The sequence below is a fragment of the Thunnus maccoyii genome, chromosome 8 (genome assembly GCF_910596095.1).
Source record: "Thunnus maccoyii chromosome 8, fThuMac1.1, whole genome shotgun sequence".
Taxonomy (NCBI): Eukaryota; Metazoa; Chordata; class Actinopteri; order Scombriformes; family Scombridae; genus Thunnus; species Thunnus maccoyii.
In genome coordinates this window covers 244,034-264,357 of record NC_056540.1, presented here as the reverse complement: position 1 = coordinate 264,357, position 20,324 = coordinate 244,034, and the positions used below count along the sequence as shown (strand labels likewise).

General features: G+C 38.9%; 1 protein-coding gene and 3 long non-coding RNA genes across 8 annotated transcripts in view; 1 reads left to right on the top strand and 3 right to left on the bottom strand.

Annotated features, from left to right (window-relative positions):
* The window catches only part of LOC121902038 (storkhead-box protein 2-like), a 134,126-nt gene that overhangs the window by 105,206 nt on the left and 8,596 nt on the right, over positions 1–20,324 (bottom strand). The gene's annotated exons all lie outside the window — the stretch shown is intronic.
* LOC121902041 lies at positions 5,585–8,464 on the bottom strand. The gene is made up of 3 exons (XR_006097442.1): positions 7,252–8,464; positions 6,900–7,039; positions 5,585–6,194 (listed from the first exon to the last, which is right to left on the bottom strand). It is a non-coding gene; the product is annotated as an uncharacterized LOC121902041 (long non-coding RNA).
* Positions 7,444–14,790, top strand: LOC121902040. The gene is made up of 3 exons (XR_006097441.1): positions 7,444–7,526; positions 10,220–10,405; positions 14,705–14,790. It is a non-coding gene; the product is annotated as an uncharacterized LOC121902040 (long non-coding RNA).
* LOC121902042 lies at positions 13,052–14,776 on the bottom strand. The gene is made up of 3 exons (XR_006097443.1): positions 14,722–14,776; positions 14,167–14,251; positions 13,052–13,647 (listed from the first exon to the last, which is right to left on the bottom strand). It is a non-coding gene; the product is annotated as an uncharacterized LOC121902042 (long non-coding RNA).

Sequence of the window (20,324 nt, the reverse complement as noted above, 5' to 3'; positions counted from 1 at the left end):
TTAAGGTTATGTTTTTTATTAAATAAAAGTGTTGGTTCTGATAATCAGAATCTGTTAACTGTGACCTCAGAGAGTACAGAGTAAATAATAAAGGAGATTTTGTACAAAACTTGTGTTTTTTTTAAAATGTTGTCCATTGGTGACAGAATGTCCTATGGCGTGACAAAAAGAGAAGTAAGTAAAAAGGGCATTTTGATGCACAAATACCTGAGACAAGTGTTGAATAGTAGAAGCTTAATATCATCATTATGGATTCTGGATTTGAGTTCACGTCAACTACCCATACGCGAAACCATGAATGCTTCATGGGTATGAAATGGCTATATGTGGAGGTACATCCTAATTCCCTTATTTCACATCCCCTTGCTAATCAATCCACAAAACACCCAGGAATCAATCAGTTCCACCATCAATCAGGCCTTTGCAATTCACTAAATTCTTCTGAGGAGGCTTGAGTGATGCAACACAACACTATCTTGTGCCTTTTAAGTTTTTTTAACAGATGACCACAAGAAAAAAATCAACTCTACTCAGTTTCCCTAATTAGTGTCAGTGTACACCCTAGGATCATATTATCTAAGTAACCATCCGAAATACCAGTATATTTTTACTAAAGATGTAACTCTTGCCAAGAATGTCCAAGAAAAAATTCCTCTTCCCTCTGTACATAAATGTTGGCACAACCTACATCAAATACAGTTTAACTTCTACTCATCCCAGTTCAGCCACCATAGAACAGGTAATAGAATATGTAATCTGCTCAAATGTACATGTCATAAACTTCACGTTCTTTGAAACAGCATCAGTGAACACAAAAGCTCTACACAAAATACACACAACATTTAATCATTGTTCCAATGTTTCAAGGCATGGAGCTCCTCCAGAAGCCTAATCTCTCCTCATCTGCTCAAAGTCACATTTAAGGGATTAGAACATCCTCAACTATGGTGGACCTCGATCAATTTCTGCGTCACAGAATGGAGGAAGGATAGAAAACATGGATGGGCAGAAGCAGAATAAGCTGAATAGAAAGCACCCAGTATATCCTCATTTATGTCCTGTTGGTCTTAGAGGAAGGTCTCTTCCCTCAATAAATGTTTATTGCACAAATCAGAGTTGATTAACATTATTTGGAATATTCTAGCTATCAGTGATGGTTCATAACTGTTTGACAACAAACACATTACAACCTATGGTGTTATTTCTACTCAGTCACAGTGGAGCAATCAATCACTATAGAGTGAGCAGAAATATGGAATTAAACTATGAATTTATAAGCAACAGGAACACTTTAAATGTAGCAATTGTATGTCAAATACTTGCTGATAGAAATGGCTCTTCTAATATAATATCATTTTTATACAACAAATCTTTTTTTCATTATTACTGTACTTCAAGTAACAAAACTCCAAAATCAAACACAGTAGCCCTTGAGCAGGACTGATAATTGAGAATAACCAATTGTGACTTAATTGAGGAATTCAGTTTTGCATATTGTTTACTTTTATTAACAAGTCCTTACACATTTGAAAGTATCTGTTTACCTAAAGTTTAATTTTACTCCATTGTGCATTGTGCAGAGGATGGGATGAATAATCACTATGAATTATAGCCCTTGAGTGTGCAGCCCTTGAAAGGTCAATCTCCAAAAAGGCCTAGAAGAGTATTGGAACATGACTTTAAATGGTGACAGAGGTTCCCTGGGGGATTATGATGAGGGGAAGTCAATAAGAACTTCTTCAGCCACTACTGGAACAACAGCCTACTGGAAGTGCTCACTGATGACTGGCTGGCACCTGCTGTAAAATATCATACTTCAACTGTCTGAGCAAATGGAATACACTGAGACGTTTAATGATGGTTGACTGACACAGTCTATATACAGGTTTGTTATGCATTTGTAGCAAATTAAGTTTTCAAATGATGACTGCATCATGACATGCACATGGTTTGATTTACCAAGGTAGGAGAGAGCCCCAAACACTGAACATAAGGCCATTTGTTATAGGAAGACAGCAGGTCTGAGATCAGTGTTTTTACCCTCATTGTGCATTGGTGAGCTAGCCAAACAACCAGTAATACAGACTTTGTGAAATGTCAAGGAGAAAAGGTAAAAGCCAAAAAAACTTAGACATTTTTTCAGACAGCCAAATAATGGAGGTGATGGCAATGAGGAAGAGACTGTTACCATTCGCCATTAGCCCAGCCTTGGGTCGACGAAGCTCAGCCAGCGAGCACCCTGTCGTTGGTAATGCCTTTACAAGAACAGCCGAGTAGCAATAACGTTAAAGTTAGTTAAAGCAGAAATAATGGTGGGTGGAATCCCAAATGGATGCTCAACCTGAAATATAGTGGATGGCTATATAAGACATAATGCAGTAAGCTTTTGTGTGGTATATTATATAATTTAAAAAAGTGCTCTTTGTATCTGTAACCTTAGGCTTGCAAACTTGTGCATTTAAGTTTGTATCTGTAAGCATAGTTTTGCAAGCTTGTGCATTTCAACATCGAGTGCTGAACTTCTGCATATAAATGAGCATCCATTATATTCAAGCCTTTGCCAAACGAGTCACCCAATGCTGATTAAGCATTTCACTTTTGACTGTAAACATTGTGCATTTCTTGAACATTTAAAAAGAACTTGTCTTTTTAACAGTGGATTTCCTTTAACAATAACAGACTGCAGACCAGGGTTAGATACTAGATTTTTTTTGACAGCTGATATGTCCGTTAATATTCCAGAATTCTGGCCATATAGAACTACTATCGGACATATGTATAAATAGCCATATAATAGCCTACATTTAAACAGCAAAAAAGGACAAAACCACAAACACTATGATCCAACAAATGTATTTTAGTCAGCAGAATGAACTTTTCACAAACTTTGTGAACTCAGTATATAAGCTACAATAATCAAATAAAATAAATAGGCTTGCTGTTCTTAATTTAATGCTGCCATGCGGGCAGTCTGCAGCTGCAGCTCCGCCAACACCTCCACCTGCCGCAGTCTCCCTGAGCCCGCCTCTCACCGGGACCAGGGAAAAGTTAAACCTCCTACTGATCAATTACATGTTATTTAAAGGTCCAGTGTGTAGTATTTAGTAACATCTAAAAGAACAGACTTGGTAAAAATTTAATAGATTATTTATAGTATATCTTAATTAGTGTCTAATCAGCTGAAAATAATAATTGTTGTGTTTTTGTTACCTTAGAAATAAGCCCTTTATATCTACATGGGAGTGGGTCCCCCTCCACGGTGGCCGCCATGTTGCATCGACATGTTTCTACAGTAGCGCAGAACAGACAAACCTAACACTGGCTCCAGTGAGGGCCTTACGCATTTTAGATTCAGTGGGCGACTACCGGAAATGCATCGGTTCCAAAACAAAGAAGAAGAACGGACCAAACATTTTGTATTGTGAGAAGTTTTTGAAACCAAAATCTGATAAATGGAGGATCACACTTATTTAGAAAATCACAGGAGCGTGAATTGTCATCAAAGAAATGAAAACACGAAGAAGCTAAACGAAATCAGGACAAGCAACGGCATAAAACGAGGATAAACTCAGATAGAAATCCTTGATGAGAGAAATGTTTGCAGACTGATGCCGAAGTTTCCTGTTTACTGCTGGACAGGTAAGAGTGTAATGTATATTTATTTTGCCCCGCTGGTAATGGTTCAAAACCTAGATGATGTACAATGTTTATTAGCAGTATATTAGTTTCCCTGAAAAGAAAAGCTGCCACGTCACATTAAATATTAGCACTTTAGCCTCAGTTTGTGCCTCTCACGGAGCTGGTGGTCTGATAAGAGACAACAGGGAGGCGACGTTGTGCTAATAACCCAACGATTTATTCATTTTCTGTGGCAGTAAGACAACACATTGATTGATAACTAAGATAAGAGCACATATACACATTGGGGGGCAAAGTTAGCTTATAGTCCAACACAAGTAACGTTTTCCCCATTTCAAAGTTGAAAAACATGTAATTGCTACCAGAGTTTTAATTTTACATTTATCAGTCAGAAGTAGAATTTTTCTGTTATTTACTTTTGTGTGTTTATCCAGGCCAGCCAAGGCTCCCAGCATCTTAGGACGTAACATAATGTATTACAAGGGTTTGTGACTGTGTCATAAAGCACTTATTTTCTTGGTGTTGCTGTTGTTTCTCCAGCTATGAGAGAGGTCCTGTAGCATCAATGCATGATATTGCCTTTATCTTCATCCTAAAGTGACTGTGTAATAGGTCAGGGTTATTTCACCATGTTCCATTGATGGCTGGGAGTACGTTGGTTTTCATTACAACCAAAGACAACAAAAGTTGATTTCACTGAATAACTACTTGTCTCTGACTGAAAGTGTGTTAATCAATTAAATAATCTGATCTAGTCTGTTGTTGGGATGAAAATCTGCATGGAATAAGGTTGAACAGTTGATGATTTATAATTGTGAGTTCATTAATTTGTGCTGTTTTATTTTTCTCAGGCACTATGGGTTGGCATTATTCACCATGTCTGTGACATTCACATCCGCCATATCAGAAGTATTGCAGACCAAGTCAGGAGAGGTCTAGGTAAGTGATCCACATTTGTTTGCCTATGAAGCATATTAACTTACCCTGTAAGTCCTACTCTTGGTTAAATAGTACTATTTTCACATGTACAACTGTATATAATGTATGAAATAGTAAATTATCTCTATGTGTAATGGTACTGTCTTCCACAGAAGCAGTTTTCCATGCAGCTGCTGCTCGACACACAGCTCCTGGAGCAGATGAGCAACAGCAGTGCCAGAGAATCATGAGTGTTGTTCCTGCCATGAGAGCATCTTCATCCAGAGCAGTAAATTGAATACCTTTGGTGTGGTATTGGTCTGACCCTTGTCAGCTATTATATGTGCAGCAATTTGACTGCTGGAAGGGGATCAGATAAGTTTAATAACACTGCTTTTAGTGTTGAAACAGACTAATGATTTGATAGATTATTCTGTCTTTATCAGAATCAACTGTGAAGAACACAGTTGTCAAAATGTTTGTTTGAACAGTAAAAGCTGCATGTTTATGTTATCCTTTTATTATCCAGATGGAAAAGGATGTCCAAAAATGTTTCTGTTAAATAAAATATATTTTTATTACAAATGTCATTATTCTTAATGTTTTTTTTATATATATATTTTTATTTTGTGGTTCAAACTAGTGAATTACAGTTAACATAACCTGAAGTGGCAATGAAAATTTATCCATAACATGTACTACAGTGCCCTGTTCTGAGGATCAGTGGTATTCCAACTTCACTACTGTTTTATGTTGCTTTATAGATGTAAATAATGACAATATATAAATTAATGGTGGAAGTGGTAATGACAATATACTGACTGCAGGAAAATACTGTCATTGTATAAGTATATATTAATATGTTTATCATTGCAATTATCACAGCACATCTGATGAATATCTTTTATTTGGTAAACTTGCACATTTAAGTTGAACAAATTAAATGTATAAACAAAAAGTTTAATAATTATCCAGAAAATATATAAGTATAGAAAATGTATAAAACAAGTATAAAATAAATAAAATATCAGAAATGTAACAAATAAATATGAGATGATTTGATGCCTTGATGATGAACAGGCAGGTGTGTGAGTACCTGAGATACTGTGTGGACGCTCCAGAGGACCTGGAGGGAAACTCAGAGGCAAGGTGTGAAACCAGTGTGATGTCTTTGGAGGACCAGGGAACTTGTCTCTGATCCTCCAAACACAGCAACTGGGGACGACAAGTTGGTTTCCCTTACCTAAAGAGCCATGCTGTCAATAGATGAAATGTCTATAAGCAGCATAACGGTAATCCCGGTTGTCATCCCCAGGCTTCCTGGTTTGGCCTAATACCATAATGTCCTCCCAGTACCGCCTGTGAATGCATAAAAAGCATTTTCAAGACAGTATTACGAGAAGTGCGGTATTATTATTACACAATCTGCAAAGTACTGGCCACAGCATTTCCTCTCCCAGTCCGTAGGCATGTCTGTACAGTTACTACAAGTACACCATGGTACCCCTGGCACTCTTGCAAACGGGACACCATGCCTGCACTGATGCATCATCAAGGCATCAAAAATGAACCCTGGCTGCCTCTGAAGCAGTTCACTGGTGCCTGTGCTCCTCCAAGGTCATCTCTTCAAGAAGTTTCTGAAAAAATAAAACACAGGAAAAACACAGGTAAGGCTTTATAGGTTATAAGTTTCATGATATGTTGGAAATATGGTAATGGTAGTGCAGAATATGGATTGTAGGCTGTCCAGTGTTCCCAAACATGTCTACAACAATAACATGATTTTTAAAAAAAGTAAAAATATTGCTGCTCTATACTGTTCCTATATAGTATTTATATAATCATTCATCACATTAAAAGTAAAGTTAGACTTTTCTGTCGGCTTTCCGACTCATTTTAAAAAGACAAGAGAAAGAGAGAGAGAGCAGCTGTGGTCGAGTGAGCTAGAAGGTGAAAGACGAGAGGGAGTGCTAGTAACGTTGGTGAGGAAGCCGGTGAATCTGATCGATAAACGTTATTTTCTGATTGTTTCACAGCGGTTAGCTTCTAAAGCACAAACACACCCACACACCTCTTCAACCCTGCAGCTGTGCGCTGCGCCGCCTGATTTGGTCTGAATACGGGCTAATCAGAACAGCGAGGCGGATTACAGGCACAGTATTCCCACCTTGAATGGGCTACTGTCTCACATTACATTGATAACACATCAAACTATACAGACTACAGTAATGTAAAGCACAGAGCTGCTATGTAAATACCACTTTGTATTGTATTGGCATTTTTAATATCGTGCAGAATGGGTAGGAATATGATAAAATAATTGTATAAATAATGTCACAAACCTCAGTCGCTTTGGTCCTTCCCCTGCTTCTGCAATGCCAGTGTTTGCTCTCCTCCCTCTCCTGGCCCTGCCTGCAGCAGAACCGCTAACTCGTCCTCTTTCTCATCCTCTTCCTCTCCCTCTAACCTCCGGTACTTGACTCTGCAAACGGATAATAAAATATGTAACGTCATCCTGCCAACGCTATCTCGCTATCAATAATAACGTTAGAATAAAATAACGTAAGTTTTGTTTAGCATGACGTTGCTAATGTTAGCTTGTATTACCAAAACAGTAAAAGAATCATAATTGCTATCTTACTTGTGAGCTATAACCTATAGTATTATAGACTAAATAATTAAATACATCTTCACCTTATCGCTTGACTTGTTAGAAATGCTCGAAGTTGTGGTGGATGATCTTCAGCAAATAGCTTCTTGTCCTTGAGGGCCACCGTAGCTTCTGGAATCTCTCCAAAGTCTTAGGGAGGGGAGGGGTGAGCAGCGGAGTGCTTCAATCTAGAACCTCACCGTTAGAGGCTGCTAAATACCACACATATTACACACTGGACCTTTAACCGCGGAGCTCCGGGCTGATCCATATGTTTCACTGTGCCAGTGTTGGATGTAACGTTACCTGAGAAAAAATGGTAAGACTTTTCAGAGTCGTGTTAACTGCTGTCGAGCCAAAGCACAGAACTGTTCCTGAAGTGTGCGCCACTTCACTGTTCCTGAATTTAGCAATTGGCATATTTCCCACCAGACCATTTGGCCGTTGATATTTTCATCTGCCAGACAACTACACATGATCCCGGCAAAAAAAACGGCATATGCCAGCTAACGTAAAGCCTATTGCAGACAGAGGAAGCGCAGCTCTGAGTGACTGGATGAAAGGAGAGATCATTACACGGAGGAAAACATCCTTGTATCTAAAATAATCGAATCCAAAGTCTGACTGAAACTAAAACAAAGTAGCCTGTAGATGTCTCAGTCCACCACTTAACATTTGACTGTTTAATTCAGACACATATGCACTGTGAGGAAGACTCCACTCTGTCTGTCTGTCTCTCCATGCGCTGTACGGCTGCTCCGACACTTGATGTGCTGAATTTATTCCACAAGACAAAACCAGAGCATCATTATGAAACGGACTGTGACAAAATAATCGACTTATCTCGATTATCTTGTTTTCATAATCGCTGGAAGCCAAAATCGTAATTGAAAATAAAATTCGATTAATCGAGCAGCCCTAATTTCACAGAATACCAGAGTTGTTAAACTGGTGTCATGTTGGACATTTCCGTGCTGGCCAGATGAATGCATGCTGCACATGCTCTATGGCTGTCACATAGTCAAATAACTGACTAGCAGTTGCTAGGCAAAAGTTAGACACAGAGTTCCACAAAGTTCTGTACTTGGACCAATACTATTCACCTTGTATATGCTTCCTTTAGGTAATATTATTCGGAAACACTTCATAAATCTTGATTGCTACACAGATGATACCCAAATATATTAATCAATGAAGATGAAACCTATCCGTAACTAAACTCCAAGCATGCCTTAAGGACATAAAGACCTGGATGACCTGCAATTTTCTGCTACTAAACTCAGACAAAATTGAAGTTATTGTGCTTGGCCCTAAACACCTTAGAAACAAATTATCTAATGATATAGCTTCTCTAGATGGCATTACCCTGGCCTCCAACACCACTGAAAGGAATCTTGATCAGGATATGGCCTTTAAATCCCACATAAAACAAATTTCAATGACTGCCTTTTTTCACTTGCATAATATTGCAAAAATCAGGCACATCCTTTCTCAAAAAGATGCAGAAAAAATAGTCCATGCATTTGTTACTTTGAGGCTGGATTTTTGCAATTCATTATTATCAGGCTGCCCTAACAAGACTCTCTAGCTGGTCCAGAATGCAGCTGCACGTGTACTCACAAAAACCAGAAAAAGAGATCATATTTCTCCCATCTTAGCTTTGCTGCACTGGCTTCCAGTAAAATCCAGAATTGAATTTAAAATCCTTCTCCTCACCTACAAAGCTCTTAATGGTCAGGCACCATCATATCTTAAAGAGCTCATAGTACCCTATTACCCCACTAGAACACTGTAGAATGCAGGCTTACTTGTGGTTCCCACAGTCTCCAAACTTAGAATGGGAGGCAGAGCCTTCAGCTACCAGGCTCTTCTCCTGTGTAACCATCTTCCAGAATCGGTCCAGGGTGCAGACACCCTCGCTATGTTTAAGAGTAGGCTTAAAACTTTCCTTTTTGATAAAGCTTATAGTTAGGGCAGACCAAGCTCGCCTTGGACCAGCCCTTAGTTATGCTGCTATAGGCCTAGACTGCCAGGGGATTTCCCGTGATGCACTTAGCTCCTCTCTCCTCCTCCTCAACCTGTATGTATTGATATACCATTACTGCATGTTACTAACTTGGCTTCTTCCCCGGAGTTCTTGTGCTTTCTCATCCGCATGAAACCCAAGGGACCAGGGTGTGGCCCTTAGCCGTGGGGATGCCCTTCTCCAGCCGTTGCTGCTGTTTGTTGTTGCTAGTCATGTATCTATTGTTGTTGTTTCTGTTGTTGTTCTGCTCCTCTGTTTTGTTGTGATTTGGCACTATATAAATAAAATTAAATTGAATTGAATTATGGGCAGAGCATGCACACTTGAGACTTCCGCCGGCTGAGCATGCTAACTTCAGGTTAGCTCTCTGCTAACTTGCATGGAGATAAATAATTTAATCGTGCAGCTCTTCTAGACATTCCAAATGTTACCGAACCGAATGGATCAAATTCTGATAGTGAAACATGTCATTTCACAGGGGTCGTGTGACGCTCAAAACAATTTATCCACTGTTTGACAACCACAACAGTAACAGAGTAGGTTATGGTGGAGCCTATGACATAAGTACGTGTCGACAGTGTTTTTGTAATTACTCTCTCACTGGCGGAATGGAGAGTCAAAAGTCCTGCACTCCAGCTTTAAGTTTTTGCAAGTCTGTGCATTCGGACAGAGGCTTGCAAGCTCACTTTCACAAGCTGTGTGGAAAAAATACTTAGTGCTACTTAACCTACAAGTTTACAAACTATGGTTACACATACAAAGTACACCCTATCGAATGATATAATATTACATAGTTTTGGACTATTTTGATACATATCCCAGTTTGCAGCTGCCATCTATCTCCAGGCAAACGTCCTCCCCCACCTGACGCAGCTTTCAAAGCTATTCCAAAAGGAAGTCATTCATTTTTTGGCTATTAAGGAAGACCTTTACACCAATTTGTCTATGGAAAATTACCCTGTTCCTTTAATATGTTAATGTTTTAGATTCCTGTCACAATTGAGACCATTTGACAAATCAAGGAGGCAAGGGATGAGCAGCCACCAGGGTCATTCCTCAGCAAGCTGGGAGATCAGGTGAAAAGTCTAAAAATACAGGAGAAGGAAAGAAGATGTAACAAGGGGGATGGAGATAATGACCAAGACCCTTTTTGGACCCGTTTTCGCACTCAGGTAATGAAATGCTCTTTTTGTTTCAAGTTACAAACTTGACAAATAGGACCTCAGAAAATCATGGAATCAAATAATATTTTGAGCTTGTGAAATGGTTTATGAATGTGTATTAAAGTTTTGCAGCTGTAGAAATATTTTGTGCATGCGTGAAAAAGTTTTGTGCACACAGATATAATTTGCACATGTATAAAAATGTTTTGTAGCTGTAGAAACATTTTGTGAAGGTGTGAAAAAGTTTTGAGCACAGATATAATGTTTTTAGCTGTAAAAATATTTTGTGTATGTGTAATTTAACACAACAGTCATGTCCTACCTTTGTGTGTGACAGTGAAGTTACATGAGAGACGGACACACAAACCTCCAACCTGTGTATGTGACACTGAAGCTACAAGGTACAAACTGCATGTTACTAGTACAGATTGTGAACCTGTTTTTACAACTAAATCCAATTGGTCAAACGTAGATTCAATCTGTCCAATCAGAGGGTAGATGGCTTCGTTGCGTTCATCACCCTGGAGGTCTAGAAAGATAGACAACGGTGCGGGCTGTCCTGTGACCCATATGGGTTCATTTGTACTTGAGGGTGCTGTAGATAATAATGGTAAACATTTAATGTGCTGTGTATTTAGCTTACAATGAGTTTGCTGTTATTGTAAGGCAACACAGTTGTTCAAATGCATATTTTGAAGTTCAGGAAGGTCTCTTTATGCACCCAGAATAGAATAGTAATGTAACTTCAGGATGTTAGCAAATGGTTGCTAGCATTACCAAAGTAGCAGCATCAACATTGGCAAGAAACATTTTAAGCTGAAGGCACACCAATCACTCGGTCGTATTACATACTGTTACTCTTTTAACATGTTTGATTACATAATGTAAGTGTTGCATGGCTAATCATTAAAAATGCTTCTGAGAAAAATTGCCCTGAGCAAGCTTGTATCCTCAGATGGATCAGCAGTTGACGTTATTGTATGACAATAATGTGTTGCGCTGCCATTGATGATATTGAAGCTTTATTTCTAAGATCTTTATGATAAGAGTAATATCCAGTCTTCCCTTGTGCCAATAAGTAAAATCATTTTGTGATTAGTTGCTAAATACATCCGTGAGAAGCAGCACTGTATTAGCAGACATATCTGCACCTTTGTGTGACCCAAAATAACACCCTTTCGCTAGCAGACATGAGTTGTCACTCAGTATTCCAGATATTGAAGGAGGCCAAAGACAAAAGCTCCATCCCAAAAGTTCAGAGTGCCATGGTAATAAAATGAGTGTTATCAAGGCCTAGGATGCCACAACTTTGAGCCACGTAAGATGATCCACATTGGCCTGGTTTGCAGTCTGCTGCACCAGCCTCAACCACTCAGCCATTGTAGACAGAAGGAGGCATGACATTGCATAAAAATGTACCAATAGGTGGTTATTATGCTTAAGTCATACATAAAAAATATGAATATTGTTTATCCAGTTAATCTATTTGGCATGAGTGTCAGTTCTGGTCAAACTATCAGCGCTGCTTTCTGAAAAAAGAAAAGTAACAAAGTATTTCAAAACAATACAGGCCACATCTGTAAATTACTAATGTTTCCAAACAGAAACTTTTTTTTTCTCTTGGCATGTAAGGCTTAACTATGTTGATTGTTTGAGATTTTTTAAAATGTATTTTTTCCAGAGGTTTGCCCCTACATCAGATGAAGACCACCTGTGACATATCCAGTCACCACACCACAAACTACATATTTGCCATCTTAAATTACCCTCTATATAGGTGTTCATTTATATTTGTGACTTGCAATCCAACCTTGTGTATTTATTTATTTTTGAGCCAAATAAATTCTTACAACTCTAAAAAGTCATAATTCCTTTTGTTTAGCTTCTTAAAGACTGCATGTCATGATTAACTGTTAATTGCTATTACTCTAAATGAAGGTGAGGGTCTAGTAAAAATAGTTAATGGTACAAAGGTGTAACAAACATATATTTGTTCAGAAACAATTAACTGTAGTCACTTTATTGAAAAAAACCCAATAACACAAGAAATATTACATAGAAAATAAAACATATACATGTACATAAGTACATAAGTTTCTTATGTAACATGTACATGAGTACGCTATTAACAGTATAAAGCACCTCAAACTACTTAAAATTGAAAAACTGAAATGGAAGCTACATCCTCATATACATGAAATTGGGCTTTCTGGATATCATTCTCCAAAAACAGCAATTTGGGATGATAAGTGTGTGACCTGAGACCAAGAGTTCCACACTGCCATGCAAATACTGTCTGTTATCCTCCACTGTGTCTGGCAGATCAGCTGTTACCTGGGGGTCATTCCTGATCTTCCATGCAACACTCCCTCCTCCAACATGTGTGCCTCCATATGCAGCAACATTGGAATTGTCTCTAATCATTGGCTGTACCATTTAGGCTTTATTCAGACCAAGTCAGGTGGTGCAGCGTTCAGCCGCAGGGTCGAGCGGAGGTGTGTGGGGTTGTGGGCGTGTTTATTTGTGCTCTAGAAAGTAACCACTGTGAAACATTTAGAAAATAACGTTTTACTGATCTGATTCACCGGCTTTCTTGCTACCAGCCCTCTCTTCATTCACTCTTTAGCTCGCTCGACCACAGCTGCGCTCTCTCTCTCTCTCTCTCTCTCTCACCTGCTCTCAGCTCTCTCTCTCTCTTTTTCTCTCATCTCTTTTTATAATGAGTCGGGTAGCCAACAGCACAGTTTACTTTACTTTTAACATTATCAAATGAAGAGAAATGTCCTCCCCTCCTTCTAGTAATGTCTTTGTACTCCCTCATGGTAGAGTTTACAACTCTGACCGTTCTGATCTCCGGCTGTGGTTGGCCACTGCAGCCTTCAGCCACAGTGACGTCAGATTGCGTTTCTCCAAAAGTTGACTCTGGCTCAACTTTCCAGCTGCAGTCCGGTGCGGCGTCGCAGCAGCCAAAACAGCCGCAGACGAAATGCACTACCTCCATTCAAATGAATGGGACAACTGACGTTTTCACCGCCCCGCCTGATTTGGTCTGAATACGGCCTTACTCTCCACAGCTGTCTGTATTTCCCTCCATTTCTGACCAACACTCTGAGCAGGATCCTCAATGCCAGAATCATCAACAGCCTCTGCACTGTTTTCCACATCCCCTGCTATGCTCCTGTCCACTGCTCACACTTCCACAAGACCATCATCTCGTAGAAGCACCCACAGGGATGAATTCACCATTAGCTCTACATGTGCCAAGAAACAGAATAAAATTAAAAGGCAAACCAATCGCAGCACAGAAAATATAATCAACTTCCTGCTAATTTACTGGCTTACTGTTACCATCAACCTTACCTAAGCTAATAGCTAACACTAACTTTATCTGAGTAAGCAAGTCAATATGAATCTGATACTATCTTCAAATTTACAAAGGAGCCTCTGTAATCCCACAAGAGCTAGACTGTCATAAATCCATAAAACTATAAATACAAAAAAGTGGTTTAGATTTTGTGTCTACCAATCTGTGTGTAATTGCCAGCATTGATGCTGCTACTTTGGTAACGCTAATGGACATTTGGTAACATCCTAACGCTACAATACTGTTCTATTCTGGGTACATAAAGCAGCCTTCCTGAACTTGAAAATATGGATTTGGACAACTGTGTTGCCTTACAATAACAGTGAACTAACTGCAAGCTAAATACACAACACATTAAACGTTTAGCATAAATATCTATGGCATCCCCAAGTACAATTAAACCCACCTGGGTCGTGGGACAGCCCGTACTGTCGCCTATCTTTCAAGACCTCCCGGTGGATGAATGCAACGGAACCATCCGTTGGATTCAGCTGTAAAAACAGGGTCAAAATTTGTGCTTGTAACTTGTAGTTTGTAGCTTGTAACTTCAGTGTTGCATAAACAGTTAGGAAATTTGTGTGCCAGTTTCTCAGACTTTGTGAAACCTCACTATTAAAAATACTTCTGCACAAATTTAAACATACACAAAATATTCTACAGCTACAAAACATTTTTACACATGTGCACATTATATCTGTGTGCACAAAACGTTTTCACACATGCACAAAATATTTCTACATTTGCAAAACTTTATTACACATTCACAAACCATTTCACAAGCTCAAAATATTAATGACACCTATTTGATTCCATAGATGTGAGATATTACCTCCTTTTAATGTTGTGATTATTTTGTACTGTTAAGCGCCTTGAATATGGTAAAATTGCCATCCAAATAACCTGTATTATTATTATCATTTCTAATACTTTTTAAACCTTTTTAGACCATCTGATTGAGTACCTGGAGAGGAGATTCCTGGAGATGAACATTCTAGCTGCATTCATTGTAATCGGCCCATGAGCTCCAGAGAGGGAGGAAGATAACTGCATTGAAAATTTAAAACTACTGGCCAGAAAATTCCTTTCTGTGGATGAGGGGGCATTGCTCAAGGAATGGGCCAGTTTCAAGGTGTATGTTGCCCAGGGTATTTTCAAGGTGAGTAGCAGAAGCAAATGTTAGATGAAATTCTTGAAAATTAATTGTTTGATGAAAAATCTTGCACTTTTAATGAAAAATCTTGCTCTTGACAATATTTGCTTCATCCTACTAGAAGCCACAGTTGGTGGAGATGAAGGAGCTTCTCTATTCAAATCTGGCCCAGCTCTCTGCCATCGCATTTACAGTTCCAGTGTCAAGTGTGAACTATGAAAGGGACTTCTCTATTATGAACAGGGTAAACCATGCTGTGATTATTATGTTTTCACCTGACAAACTGTATGCGAGTCAAAGTAAATGGACTACCATGGCTGAAATGGACTACCAGAAAGACCTGGAATTTTTCTTTGAACCCAAGAGAAAGGCATGTGGTGTTCCAACATGCAGTCTGTGCCACAAAAAAGGGCCCCATTTCATTTTAATGAAACATGGTAGCAGTTCTACTTTGCTTGTTTTCACCCAACCAGTCTTTTTTAACTGCAGTGCTCATGGAGGAGAGGACTCTATTATAAACAAATGAAATGGACCATTTGTCGATTTTAAAGTGATCAGTTTATCTCTTGGTTGATGTAGACAATCAGAACTTCAACAGAAGTTTTTGTAGAGTGCACAAACTTTGATATTATTTATTTTAATTAGGGCCTGAGCAAGAAAGTGCCAGGAACCTATTTTTAGGGCCCGAGCACAAGACTGCCAGGGACAAAACAGTCCCTGGTACTTTAAGTGCAAGGAATCTGTTGTTTTTGTAGAGATTGCGAAACTTTGCACCCATGTTTGAACTAGTAAATATTTTCATTAGTATCGCAACTGAGCTTAGGTGTGGCACATCAGCTCTATAATGCCCCCTAATTACTTTTAGCATTTTTGAGGTGCTTTTGGGTCATCTCCAGCAATTCTGTGACCATCATAGACTGTTAAAGAATATGGACGTAGTCACCGTGACGTCATTGATCTGCCATTTTGAAGCCTTGAGTGTAGCGATTTGACCATTGCCATCTTGGATTTGACAGTCGCCATGTTTGATTTTTAGAGCCAGAAGTGACCATTTTTGGATGTTGGAGCTGACCATAGCGCTAGCTGCTAGCTTGGTTAGCATGGTGCATTTACAATCTATGGTTAACAGTGATAATGCTAATGCTAATTTTTCCTAGTGAAAAATAGGCCTGAAACCGTATAAACAAAACGTACTCACCGGAAAAACTGAACATCTGACTCCTTAGAGGGTCCTTTATCACAACCAAATGCCGAACAAGACTTTTTTAGGCGACCAAAATGTTACAATTAACTTTCATGAGAAATAGCAGCAGCCTGGCATTAACATCCGTCTCGGGTGATCCGATCACAAGTGAACAGCTCTAAATACAGGTGTAAACGCACCCATGACGCATTGAGGACGGATTGATATCCAATCATTCAGAGCACATTCAGGGGTGGTCTGGGCCGCATGTGGCCACATTCTTTTAGTAGTGTAAATGCAATGTATCCTGGGCCACAATGAAGGACTGCCTACTCAACTGACGTCCTCTATTTTCTGGCGGACTAGGCATCAACTTGTTTGATAACAGGATAAACAAATTATTTTATTTTTCATATGAATTAAAAATGTAATCGACCTCCTGTTTTTTTCGTTTCCCTCTTCAAATTGACAATTAAAATAGAAATTAAACCATTAATTTTTCACTTGTCTGTCTAAATAAAATTCAGAAGCTAAACATAGCTGGTTAGTTTCCTCTGTCCTGTCAAGTTAATAACGACAGTTTTTAGTTTTGTTGCACTGCTCGACATAATGGAGCTCAGGATTTATCAGGAGGGCGACTGCTTTACTCCAAACAGTATCAACCTGGACTGTGTGTGTGTAACAGCTGACATATTGGATGTGTAGAACACAGAACATTAATTAATATTAGATCCTGACCACTGCTGTCGGTATGTCGGAGATTTAAATAAGGAATGAAGTGCTGCTGTGTCTTGTGCGTAAATGCGCACGGTGTCTCTGAATGGAGAGATGCAGCTGTGGGGAGATTGCTGCATATAACACTCTCTCTCTCTCTATTCCAACTCTATATATTATTTATTTATATATATATCCTGAATATTTATCCTGTTATCAAACAAGTTGAGTTCAGTCCTCCCGCTGGTTAATAACAAACGGATTTGGTCTTTGAAAACGGAAATGATGTCCGTGTTTATTTGCATATAGAGCAGGGAAGTAAGATCCAATCACAAGTGGTCACTCAGTATGCATGTAGAGACGCATGTTAATGCCAGGTGTAAACAGACATACTTAAAGCTGTCGGATCACCTGAGATGCATGTTAATACCAGGTGTTAACAGGGCCTCAGACTTCCATACTATCAGACTTCTTTCTGCAGCCAGTGGAGCCTGATGGACATTAGAAAGAATGCAGGTTTAAGGCACTTCCACATTCGCTTCACTTTTCAGACCTGCTTGGTGAACATGTAAAGAGGAGGTTCATTTTTCAGTGGATTTATCATCTATGAAGGTTAAAAAGCAGATTTAGCCCCCATGCCCCTCGCAAAAATGTGGGCTAACTTTTTGAAACCCCTTAATCCAAAATTGGCCACCAACGGCCATGTTGGAAATAATCTTTTCAATAGTTTAGCCTACAGTGCTGCACTGTACATTATTTTTGGGACTTTTTGGGTCAAGGAATTCATAATTGATGTCGTTTTGATGATTGGACCTATTTTTGATCTTCAAATCCAAGATGGCCTCTGATTTTCAGCTCCTAAAGGTCAATTTTTCAAAGTTGTCACAGAGCCTTCATATTAGGCTCTATTGAAAGCTCTGCTCATGCTGAGTTGAGTTATAAACAGTAAAACAACAAGTAAGTACACGGAGGTGATCTCAGAGATCAAAGAGGTCAACGTTTGTAGTTGATGAGAAACAAATCTTGGTATATGTGCTTGATTTTACCATGTCCCCAATGCAAAGTAATCAACTTCGACAAGAACTATAAGCCATAAAATTGTAAAATACTCAAAATATTCTTTATTTATTTTATAGGCCATTTTAAACTCTCTCTGATAATATATATTAGGAAGAACTATGGTTATTTTTTTTTACCATTTTCATCATTTAGGCTACTGTGTGTCCCTGAAGTCATTTTCCATTCTGTTCATAGTTTCTCACCTTCCAAAAAAAAAAAAAGAAGACTACAATTCCATTGAAACCATTTTCAAAAAGTGACATTTTTTTTGGGAAGGAACTCAAGGGAGTAACATAGGGTCAGCATAAACTTTCACTCATGTCTTTTTTTTTCATGTTTAATGATGTTACTCTGTCACACTCTTGGTAAATGGTAAATGGACTGTACTTGTATAGCACGTTCCGACCATTCAAAGCGCTTTTACACTACAAATCACATTCACCCAATCACACACATTCATACTCTGAATGGGTATAGGGGCTACCATTGCAAGGTTCCAACCTGCCCATTAGAGGAAATCTAATCATTCACACACATTCACACACAGATGGCACAGCCATCAGGAGCAATTTGGGGTTAAGTATCTTGCCTAAGGACACATCGACATGTGGAATCGAACTGCCGATCTTCTGATTAGTGGACGACCCACTCTACCTCTTGAGCCACAGCTGCCCCTAAGTTGCCCTCTTAAAGTTGGTACAATCAAAAAATGTAAAAACATATTTGATATACTTATAAAAGTTCTGTTTATATGTAGAAGGTTCGCTAGCTAAATCTGGATCACTCACAGAGCTAAGGCTAACTTAGCTCAAAACTTTCCACCCTGTTAGTAGTTTCCTGGTTTCCAAAAAAACAGACTACAATTCCATCAAAACCATTTTCAGGAAGTGATATAAAAAATGTAAAAACATATTTGTGTAAAGGAAAAATTGTCATTTAGTGAATAACCTTTGTATTAAGTGTGACTCTCTGTGTTATACTGTTTTGTAGAAAGCATGGCTGGCTCCATTTCTGCTGAACTTTACTTAAACCCCTGATACTATAAATTAACTGTCTTTCTCAATACAATGCCTGATCTGTATACCACATTTACGTGCTAAATGATGTAAGGTTGAAATATAGTCTAGCCTGCACATTAACCTTTTTTGAGACCATTGATGTTTATCCCCTCACTGAATGTAACTACTGACTCTTTGTTCTTATGCATATAAAAACCCTGGTAAGGATGAACTCGGGATCAATTCCTTGGCAGTCGCTGACTGTGACTTTGTTGGTTTCGGTCCTTTTGCGCAAAAGCTAAGTAAATATACAAAGACAAATTCTCTTTGTTAGTGTCCCTTATTCGATCAACTTCCACCACAATTTGATATCGTTATAAACGTTCTGTTTATGTGTAGAGGGTTAGCTAGCTAAATCTGGATCACTGAAAGAGCTAAGGCTAAGTTAGGATTTTCTGCCCTGTTAGTTAGTAGTTAGGCAAACATGTCCACATATTTTGTTGTTTTTTGTTTTTTTCAGGTCTCCGTGCACACTGCTCTATACTTCTACAGCACCAACAAGACAAAGCATGTCTTATGAATGTGTACTGAAATGTGGCAAGCCTGGTAAATCCTCTGATACTATCAGCCAAGGTAAATGGGAGAGTTTACAATCAAAAACTAAAAACTGGTCAGGACTTGACAAATATGGTGATGTTTACACCACCACTTCATGGCAAGATGGGCAGGGGAGTCATTACATGCACCAGACATGTTATATCTCAATCTCAGGGTTTCCCATACATTCATTTATTTGTGGCAGCCTGCCACAATATCAACATTTACCGCCACATATTGATTTCCTATATTGTTTTATTTTTTTTTTACGATTTCAAATGGGTAAAATCTTATTTCATAGTACAGCTGCATACAGGGCATAGATTCGCTCAGCCCCCAGCCCCACTCTCTCTCTCACAAACACATTGACAACAGACCCGTTTCTGATTAGTCCCTCCTCCCCGTGCGCACTCTGAATCAAAACATGATCATGCGTGGGAGGAAGGATAGTTGTGTTATCAATACTTAGTCAGACGACTGATGCTACAGTTATGAACTGAAGTGTCTGTTCAGTGAGTCTACAGCAGCAAAGGAGTCGCAGCATAGAGTAGCGGAGTGATACGTCTCTCCTCCATCCTGCTCTGTGCTATAGCCGGTATATGCCAGCTTTTGCCAGTATCACATGCAGTTGTCCAGCAGATGAAAATATCAATGGCCAAAACGTCTGGTGGGGAATATGCCAATTTCCAAATTAATAAATTCATTAATAGCATATTAAATAGCCCAATAATGTGTGACCTGTAAGATATGTTGCCAAGACTTAAACTTAAATATAAACTTATATTATTATATTATGACTGTTTGGTAAGATGTGACTAAGCGTGACATGAGATTCAAAAGCCAGAGCACACTCCAACTCCTAA